We start from the raw sequence: 11,243 nt of genomic DNA, 5'->3' as shown, positions 1-11,243 counted from the left end.
AATCTCTCTCTCTCTCTCTCTCTCTCTCTCTCTCTCTCTCTCTCTCTCTCTCTCTCTCTCTCTCTGTTATTTACCATCAGTGCACTTTCATATGGAACACGCCTGAAGGCCATTATCTTGCAAAGCAAGTTTCTAGAGAAGCAAATGCCCTAATTGAAAGCGTGTATGCAATTGAAACATTGTCAGATGAGACAAACGCAACATACATACATATATATATATGTATATTATATGTATATAGATTATATAGATAGCGTTCCAGATTTTGATGAAGATAGATAGTTTGGGTCAGTGTGTTTTCGGTAGATAGTAATATCTGCTTCCCTGGTAGAATTCATGTGGTCATTACATTCCCCAGTTAGTTTTGTGGTGTACCATTTCAGTTTCCTTCATTTTCGTGTCTCCTACCTTATCCTTTCTCATTTCCCCCATAACGTTTATGCCCTCGTGGACAATGAAAAATGTCCCCTCGTTTCTCCAGTAAATGGCTCAGTTATTCTCTTTTCCCTCTATTCTTGTCCTTCGCTTTGCTGCTGTTCTTCGCGTGCATTGCCCCCTTACTTTAGTGTTGGCGTGTCCATTAAGTAAGCGGAGGGAAGATAACACGCCATTGTTCTCTTGTTACTTCGGATATTTTCCCTTTCTGCATTTTTTTTCGGACTGTCGAGTGAATAAGGGGTTCCTTCCCCTGTTGTAAAAGGGGTTGATACCCACTCGCTGTAGGGCATGTTAGATAGGTATTTAATTCACCCTCTTATTACTTCACAAAGTTATTGCTTATGGTGATGTACTCTCTCTCTCTCTCTCTCTCTCTCTCTCTCTCTCTCTTCCTTTTTCCTTTTTATTTGCATAGTTATTGTGTGAGGTGATTCTCTCTCTCTCTCTCTCTCTCTCTCTCTCTCTCTCTCTCTCTCTCTCTCTCTCTCTCTATATATATATATATATATATATATATATATATATATATATTATGTATGTAATTGTAATAGCCACAATGTCTCTTAACCTCGTCGTTATTATGGTAACACGGGTCCGTTTCCCTTACCGGACATCCTAATTTCTTCATATTTCTTGCACTTGGATCTTAAGGCCTTTTGTGACAAGCACATCCAAAAAAAGCGTGAAGAATTCGAGATGTTAAGAGGGCTTTGTGGCTATTACAATTACTTATGTATCTGGTAAAAAGTGACCAATAGATTCTACATATATATATATATATATATATATATATATATATATATATATATATATATATATATATATATATATATATATATATATATATATATAGAGAGAGAGAGAGAGAGAGAGAGAGAGAGAGAGAGATAGAGAGAGACGCTGCTGTCAGCCATTCATAAAGAAGTCAGTTGCATCTGCAAGCGTGAAAGTTTGTCCAAATGTGACTTGGAGGCTGATTTGCATCGTCGAAGAAGCGAGGACCCTGTCCCACGCCAGTCACTGCGGGCCAGACGAAAATCCCCCGGAGGTAGATTTGCTCACCATGTGGCTTCTGTGGGGCTCCTCGCGGCATCCCCTGCGGGTGTGCAGAAAGTTATGCGGTCAGAATCATCCCTCGATTCGGTTGATTTGAGAAGTTCGGCTTATTTTTGTAGAAAGAAAATGGTTTGTTTTTTCCGTAGGTGTTTTGTCGAGGGAAATTGCAGTTTTGTTTTATTTCTTCCTTATATATATACATACAGTATATATATATATATATATATATATATATATGTGTGTGTGTATGTATGTATGTGTGTATGTATATATAACTGAATCACGAAAATATGGAACGTGATGGATATATAAATAAAGACATACAGTATATATATATATATATATATATATATATATATATATATATATATATATATATATATATATATATATATATATATATATATATATATATATATATATGCACATGCACATAGGGGCCGGAGCTGAGGCTCGAGGTATACATCACGAAGGAAGTGATAAGGAAAGGCTGCTATCCTCATCCTCTGACAGTTTATTTCCAATGCCGACGTTTCGCGACGAATTCCAAGTCGCATTTTCAAGGCTATAAAATATAATTTGCGGACATTAATAACAAATTAATTTATGGAGATATGCAATGGCAAAAGCTCTTTAAGTAGTAAAAATATTTAAAACAAAACACCTCATTCCAAGACAAGTCAATTATAAGTAAAAGGAGATCACTAAAATCTTAAAACAACCTACCTATATGAAAGAAAGAGCAAGACTAACAAAATAAAAACAGAGTGAGGAAAACCAGATGCAAAATCTACGCTGTAAACAGTTTTACTGAAGACGATTGAGTATTTAACGACGGTACAGTCTTTTTGATAATTATGGATTCTAGGATAGTTAAGTCGTCGTTGTTCTGCACTTGGCCTAAGATGGAAAAATCCTTGCTGTCAGTATAAGTTTTACATAATTTTGAATGATTATGTATATTTGATTGTTCAGGATTAGATAACCTGCTACCTGTTCTATGACTTAGCCTATGCCCCTGTGGGAATCTATGCGGACCTTCAACAGCCTCCTCGTGCATCCTGCGTATATCCCGTGATCACATCCCGGGCAAGTATATTTGTAAACAACGCTGGACGAAAGCAGAGGACTGAGCCGGTCGTTGACTCTGAACAGAGACCCTATTGTTAAGGGATTTTTCGGGACGATTTTCAGATTCAAAGCTGGAAAACTCTTTTGAATAATGGCTGTGCATTTTCTCCTAAAAGTATCATCATGCACGAAAAGGAAAATTGCATACATCTTCAGTTTCGGCACAGTCGATTCAGGTGTTGCTCGAGTAATTTTCTGCATTGGCAGTTTGTTTAGGGATCTAATAGGACTTATACCCACTCGTCAAACTGGATGAGCTTCCACGACGAGATATCCTTTTAGTGAAATATTTTAGTAATAACTGCTTTCCTTCACGACTTTTTTTTCAGATCCCTAAACATATTGCTAATGCAGAAAATGACTCGAGCAACACCTGAATCGACTGTGCCGAAACTGAAGATGTATGCAAGTTTCCTTTTCGTGCATGATGATACTTTTAGGAGAAAATGCACAGCCATTATTCAAAAGTTTTCCAGCTTTGAATCTGAAAATCATCCGAAAAATCCCTTAACAATAGGGTCTCTGTTCAGAGTCAAAGACCGGCTCAGTCCTCTGCTTTCGTCCAGCGTCGTTTACAAGTATACTTGCCCGGGATGTGATCACGGGATACACGTGGGATGCACGAGGAGGCTGTTGAAAGTCCGCATAGATTCCCACAGGGGCATAAGTCATAGGACAGGAGCAGGTTATCTAATCCTGAACAATCACATAATTATATATACTTATATTAACAGCAAGAATTTTTCCATCTTAGGCCAAGTGCAGAACAACAACGACTTAACCATCCTAGAATCCATAATCATCAAAAAGACTGTACCGTCGTTAAATGCTCAATCTTCAGTAAAATTGTTTATAGCCTAGTTTGGGCAACTGGTTTTCCTCACTCTGTTTTTATTTATTTCTGTTAGTCTTGCTCTTTCTTTTATATAGGTAGGTTGTTCTAAGATTTTAGTGGTCTCCTTTTACTTGTCTTGGAATGAGGTGTTTTGTTTTAAATATTTTTACTACATAAAGAGCTGTTGCCATTGCATATCTCCATAAATTAATTTGTTATTACTGTTCGCAAATTATATTTTATAGCCTTGAAAATGCGACTTGGAATTCGTCGCGAAACGTCGCCATTGGAAATAAACCGTTAGAGGATGAGGATGCCTTTCCCTATTACTTCCTTCGTGATGTGTGTGTGTGTGTGTGTGTGTGTGTGTGTGTGTGTGTGTGTGTGTGTCACTGAATCACGAAAATATGGAACGTGATGGATATATAAATAAAGACAAGATCCACGAAGGAAAGATACAATGGAGTACTGCAAGGCCTTTTGACTTCTCATCCTTTACTTAGCAAATGTCACAAAGGAAAAGTGAAACAACGGAGTGGTTGCATTTGCCTTTATTTATACATTCATCACGTTCCATATCTTCGTGAGTCATGTATACATACATTATATATATATATGTATGTATATGGTTGATTTTCGTGTATTTTCAGCTTATTTTTAAGAAGCAAAATTAACACTTATGGTCAAAATCATCTTTTGATTTCATGAAGTCTTTTCATTTTGACTATGAAAATTTTGCAGTCGATCCTTTTTTTTCTAACTTTATTTGCAGATAAGATAGTGATTGAATTAATGAATATGTAGTTCTGACTGGTGTTTACACTATGTAAAATTACCGTTGGGACTCCTGGCACTGACACTATTTTCCGATTCTCAAGAAGCTAAATTTACAGAACACTTAGGAAATGGTTATTACTATGTTTGCTCCAAGTTCGTCCGTTTTTCCCCAATTTACCACGGTGAAATTTATGACCTTGTAAATTGCATTGTAACGGTTTTTGGCTTATATTTCGAGAAAATAACATCGAGTCCATTCAAGATGACACGTCGCCTCTAGATCATCGGCTTTTGCGGGCCCGTTCGTGCTTTTGGCAGTCGAGGAGTAACCACATTATTTTCGGTCGTGTTTTTGTTTAAGCGAGGGTGTGGCTTTGGAGGGTGAAATAATCATCTCTTGGTGAGAGAGAGAGAGAGAGAGAGAGAGAGAGAGAGAGAGAGAGAGAGAGAGAGAGAGAGAGAGAGAGAGAGAGAGAGAGAGAGAGAGAGCTAGCTAGCTAGCTATCAGAATTCAAGTGCTTACTCACACCTGGACACCGTTAGTTTTTTTATTTAGAAGCTTTATGCATTTTAACTTATGAACTCAGGGATATAATATATAGATAATAATATATAGACACTGTACATGTTATATATTTATATATACATATACTGTATATGTGTGTGTTTATATATATACATACATACATACATACATACATACATTATATATACATATATATATATATATATATATATATATATATATAATATATAATGACTCCCATGTATAAATAACCGGTGTCTAGTTGTAAGTATACACTTGTCTTTTGATAGGTGTAAATTAGATACATTTGTCTATGTTAGGCGTGGTTATGAAATCTAGGTGACTGCTGTTAATGTATTGTATTCGATGAACCAAATTTGATCATTGCTGTGCAGCTGTAAAACCTAGGCGCCATTAGATTGTGTTAATGTCTATTATTGGGGCGATTACAGCTCATTGGAGATTGAATCTAATCTAATTATTTCTTCATTACATTTGATTTTGCTAACTTGACCTGCAGCGATTGCTTTTAAGGGAAATCACCTCGAATTTTAGTGTGTCGAAAGCTTATTTATTATTATTATTATTATTATTATTATTATTAAAAACCGACGCTTCATCATATATTATTAATCCGTTGCAAGTATGAAACTGAGATTTATAACAAAAAATAATAAAATTTCCTTATCAGTCATTCATATGTGCAACCGAAATCTTCAACTTTGCCTCCCGAATTTCTGTAATGCTATTATGAATTTTTTTTTTCAAAGGCATATCTATCATCTCATAAGAATTCCGTCATCTCATTTGCATATGGAATCGAAAGATAATATTTGAACAGGCCCCTCCCCCTCCCTTTTTTTTTTTTTTTTTTTTTTTTTTTTTTTTTTAAGTTTCATCTAAGCCCCTTCTACTCAGAAGTCTTCGATCTCATGAAGCGAGTCATGTCAGGTGACAATCTTCTTTTTTTTTTTTGTTATTAGAAGGCCAACTGGACAAACAACTCTGTGCCCTTGTCTTGTCCAGGATGGGGGTCAGGAGTTGTGATGATTGTGTGGGTGGGGGAAACGTGGGGGTGGTGGGGGGAGGCGCGTTGGAACGTAGCGTTGACCTCTTTGCAAAGACGCTGTCTTCGCACCGGTTTAGCTGAAGACGTCAGGACGAGTGTCGGAACTTCATCCATTTGCGTCGAAAACAACTCGAATCCATCGTGGTTGTATGAAATGTCACCTCGTGTTGTGAGGTTTATATGTCTCTCTCTCTCTCTCTCTCTCTCTCTCTCTCTCTCTCTCTCTCTCTCTCTCTCTCTCTCTCTCTCGTGGCAGCCACGGTAAAGCTATATTTTCTATAAAACGTTACTTGATGATCTTCCGTATCTACAATTTTATAGTCTGTCGTAATCTTCCGTCATCTTTAAGTAAGCCACCCAATGCAGGAAATCTAATTAAGACCCATACCGAAGTAAATGTCAAAGGTGATGTGATCTCTATGTACAGAACAACATAAGGATCAATATCCTTTGCAACGTACTCTTTCAATATTTCTCGTAACCTATAAGGATCAGTTTCGTTTCCGACCAAGTCTTTCATTATTTTTCCCTCAACCTTTTTTTTTCCTCTTTTATTCCCTTTTTTGCTTTTCACTCGGGACTTCCTCAACTCCCCTTTTGCGATTTTGCGCTTAGCTCAGCATTTGGACGGATGCCAGGCGGGTACAATGCTTCCGGGTTGAAGGCTATGGGGGCTTTGCCAGTCATAATAATTCGCCGTACGCTTTTGTGTCGTGTTTCATTGATTGGCGTAGCGTAGTGTGGCTTTGTTGCTGTGCTTAACAGGAAGTACGTTGGTAGCTAGCCTCCTTTTTCTTATTTCCTTATCTTTTGTTTATAATGATTTTTTCTCATCTTAATCATTGCTTTTGTTCTGTGGTATTATTATTATTATTATTATTATTATTATTATTATTATTATTATTTTTATTATTATTATTATTATTATTATTATTATTATTATTATTATTATTATTAAAAAAATACTCATAGTAGAATGACGCTTGGAATGGAGAAATAAATCCACAGTTATGCATATATACATATATTTAAAGATATATCTGTACAGAGGGCTTTCGGGAATCTGTTCGATTCCCCTTTTCAATCGAACAGATTCCCGAAAGCTCTTTGTACAGATTTATCTATAAAATATATGTGCATATACATTACTATGTATTTGTTTCTCCATTATTATTATTATTATTATTATTATTATTATTATTATTATTATTATTATTATTATTATTAGTGAAGCACTCCACGGTTGTGTAGATGTCAATATATATTTTAGAAATATATATACAAAAGAGAGCTTTCGAAAACCTGCTCGATTCTCCTTCTCAATTAGATTGAGGAGAATCGAACAGAGTCTTGAAAGCTCTCTTTTGTATATATGTATTTCTAAAATACATATATACACTTACACCACTGTGGGTTTCTTCAACATTTTAGTGACTTATGCTGTTATGAGATTTATATGGATTATTATTATTATTATTATTATTATTATTATTATTATTATTATTATTATTATTATTATTATTATTACATTTGCTTTTTCCGTATTTTTATTGATATTTCTGTTATTCGATTTAGTGTTGTTGTTTAGTACTGAGTGGCATTCTACCCTTGGCGTAGTTCATTTTTAATTTTAGAACAGTATAAAACAAGCGTTTCAGATCCTTAGCATCTTATTCCTCCTCTACCAGTCCTCCTCCTTGAGGCTATTATTGCTCAGGATTATCTTAAGTTTTCCCAATTCTCCCGGTGACAAATTAGCTAGGTCGAAAAAAAACACTTTAACATTCGTTAGATTTCTTCGGGGTGACTGTTTCCCGATTATTTTTATAGCGGCGGCCGAACGTGACGAAACGAACAAGCCCCCAGCCAAGCTCCACTCTGTCTTGGACGGTGCTCGTGAAATTTTGTCACTCATAAGACTTTTGAGAGAAATTGTGAAGTTTTCTACACATGGAGTTCATTCTTGGTTCAGTGGCAAAAACATGAATGGGCTGTATATGTTTTATAAATTCACTTGTGTGACTGACGATGCTCTTGAAATTTTGTCTCATAAGATTTTTGAGAGAAGTGGGAAAGTTTTCTGCACATGGGCTGTATATTATGTTTTATATAGTCCCTTAATACGTGACACGGCCTCGTGATATATAGACTTGTTTATTTTTTCAACGTATTGCCATTTCCATTAACAAAGGGTGGCTCAAGATAAAAATTTAACATAACTGTTGAATAGAGGATGGATCCCGTACACAGTAACCCTAATATGCTGTTTCATACATCTATTGATTCTCTCTCTCTCTCTCTCTCTCTCTCTCTCTCTCTTTCTCTCTCTCTCTCTCTCTCTCTCTCTATATATATATATATATATATATATATATATATATATATATATATATATATATATATATATATATATATATGTGTGTGTGTGTGAACTAATGTGTGTGTATGTATACACAGGTTTTGTACACCCGGAAACCTCCCTCGTCTTGTCCTTTTGTCGGAAAGGTGTTTATGTTTGCACTTGAGAGTTACTTAAGTGACGATGATGTTTCCTTTGAGACTTCCTCGCAGCTCGTTATCATAATTACAATTTGCATAAAGTAGTTGCACTGAAAAGAGAGAGAGAGAGAGAGAGAGAGAGAGAGAGAGAGAGAGAGAGAGAGAGAGAGAGAGACTCAAATTAGGCTTAATGCCGTTGTGTTCATAATGGCAAAGATGTCGGTCTTATTTTTGCGTTCTACTCTTTATGGCTGGATAGGTACTGCGTTTTGTAGTGTACTTATACACAACAATAATAAATAGCCCTTCAAATTACGTTAGTTATTATTATTATTATTATTATTATTATTATTATTATTATTAGTGTGATGTAATGACATCTGATACAGAGGCTTCTCTTGGGAAACATAGCAGGGATAAGTATTTAAACAAATACCATATCCATATCCAGAGCATTTTATTTTATTTGACTTTTCGCTACATTGGCGTGTAGCATTTTTTAAATATTTGCCAAATATGTTTTAAATTTTTTAAAGTGTCTTTAGCACTCTTCATAATTTTAATGCTTTCAATATATTTTTTCTCGTAAATTTTACCTTTGTAGTTTGTTTCTCCTTTTTATAGCTTGAGAATGCTACTCGTGAATGTAGCGAAACGTCAAATAAATTAAAATGTTAGGGATACGTCATTATTATTATTATTATTATTATTATTATTATTATTATTATTATTATTATTATTATTATTATTATTATTGTTGTTGTTGTTGTTGTTGTTGTGGGGTAGGCCTAACATTGTCCTCATAAAAAAAAAGACTCATTGTCCAAGAAAGCTTTCCCTTATTATATCGATCCTTGAGAGCTCGTGTAATAAGTGGCGACAGCATCGAATGATTTAGCGTCCCATGTAAATTTCATGTGGCCTTATTGCGTGTGTGGGTGGGTAGGTGGGCGGGGACGGGGATGGGGAGGGAGAAGGGGGAATAGACGATTTGTGAGGAAGACGCTATAATTGCAAAGGTACTATATGTAATGGTATTCTTGTTACTGCTATTTATAGTCGTGGGGCTGTTATTGTATGGTTTATTTCACGCTATTCTTATTATTATTATTATTATTATTATTATTATTATTATTATTATTATTATTATTTGTTTTTACTGTTATCATTATCCTAAACATTCTTGCAAATATATCCGTTAACTTTATGATTTTCATCTATTTGTACTCTATTATATTAGGATCAAAGTTAGCCTCACTATCACGAATGCTGTTATTGTTGTTATTATTATTATTATTATTATTATTATTATTATTATTATTATTATTATTATTATTATTATCATATGATGCACAGTGAATTCCAATTAATTATTCTTTTCATATTGGTTCCAGGTAAGGAGAATGACTTACAGAACATTATCCAGCCCGCTACTTGGGGAGTTGTAAGTGTAATATCAGATTTTTTCCCTGTAAAATCATATTTAACAGCTGATTTGGAATGTTTTTATCTGTAAAATAATTTTCACAACTGATTTACGTGTGTACCGTATAATTTCTTCATAGCGGCTTACAGACATTAGTAAACCGTATTGTTTTCTTGATTACTAATATAAGCGTGCACGACAGATTGGCATGTTATGCTTAACACAGCAAATTTGCATGTATACGTAGCAGTTCCGTCATAAGTAGCGTAATGACAACAGTACTTCATCATGGACGGTTTGTAAGTTAGCTCAACAATTCCCTAATGGTGTACCGTACCGAAACCAACATATGATGACCGTAGGGTGGTAGTGCCGTCAGTGCACCTCATGCGGTGCACTGTAGGCATTATGTAAGATTCTTTGCAGCGTCCCTTCGGGCCCCTAACTGCAACCCCTTTCATTTCTTTGACTGTGCCTCCGTTCATATTATTTTTCTTCCGTCTCGCTTTCCACCCTCTCTCAACAATTGATTCATAGTACAACTGCGAGGTTTTCCTCGTGTTACACCTTTCAAACCTTTGTACTGTGAATTTCCGTTTCGGCGCTGAATGACCTCACAGGTCCCAGCGCTTGGCCCTTGGCCTAAAATCAGTATTCTATTCTTCTATTGTGAAAACTGCTTCTTCTTGGCAACCGCATTCTGAGATGAGGTCAAGTCTACCGCGCCGATGGCGCGCATGTGGTCAGACGGTACCGTTTTCACTAAAATTAGCTGATGGGACGTCGAAAGTGCCAGAGAGAGAGAGAGAGAGAGAGAGAGAGAGAGAGAGAACCTTGCTTGAAGATATTTCCTGTGTAGAACAGGTTCTAACCGATTATCTTCACGGTTGCTTAGTGGAACTGATTTTTTGGCAGCTCGTTGTAATGGATTTGTTTTTCGCTTGTTAATTCGTGGAGTCTGGATTTATACGTGTTCCACTTGCGCTGTATTACTGTACTGTACTATATAGGTTTTTTTTTGTGAAAGTGCAGTGTTGTGACTTGCCTTATGCCTTTAACTCAGATACTAATTAATTTGACAATTTAGAAACGTGTTTGGGATACTAATTAATTTGACAATTTAGAAACGTGTTTGGGATCAATTAATTAACAGTAAAACGTAATTGGGATCATAACAGTAAAAAAAGTAATAATAACAGTCAATAATAATAATAATAATAATAATAATAATAATAATAATAATAATAATAATAATAATAATAATAATAATGTCAGCCTTTGGTGTCGTAAGTGTTTGTCGTTTAGATCTGTATTGTTTCATAGAGGATCCTGTGTTACTTCTAGTTTTGATGCTATGTGTTTCATTTAGTTTTATCATGAAGTTTTATTATTATTGTTATGTTTTTGCACAAATTTGTGGAATTATCCAAATGGCCATGAATTTGACTAGCTAACGTCAAATTCCAAAGACTTGAACAGCGCTCAT

General features: G+C 35.3%; 1 protein-coding gene across 10 annotated transcripts in view; it reads left to right on the top strand.

Moving 5' to 3' along the window:
• The window catches only part of fwd (phosphatidylinositol 4-kinase beta fwd), a 428,358-nt gene that overhangs the window by 258,386 nt on the left and 158,729 nt on the right, over positions 1-11,243 (top strand). For 2 of the 10 annotated variants that reach the window (XM_067098147.1, XM_067097526.1), the window contains exons 1-2: positions 3,532-3,555; positions 9,726-9,775. The exons of 7 other annotated variants lie outside the window; for them this stretch is intronic. The gene's annotated coding sequence lies outside the window, so the exon portion shown is untranslated. Of the gene's footprint in view, positions 1-3,531; positions 3,556-9,725; positions 9,776-11,243 lie in introns of those variants that run through there. One more of the 10 variants, XM_067097432.1, reaches the window with a different exon arrangement.

The sequence above is a fragment of the Macrobrachium rosenbergii genome, chromosome 1 (assembly GCF_040412425.1).
Source record: "Macrobrachium rosenbergii isolate ZJJX-2024 chromosome 1, ASM4041242v1, whole genome shotgun sequence".
In the NCBI taxonomy this organism is placed as follows: domain Eukaryota; kingdom Metazoa; phylum Arthropoda; class Malacostraca; order Decapoda; family Palaemonidae; genus Macrobrachium; species Macrobrachium rosenbergii.
The sequence above is the reverse complement of the archived record's forward strand: the minus strand, read 5'-3'. Positions and strand labels throughout refer to the sequence as shown.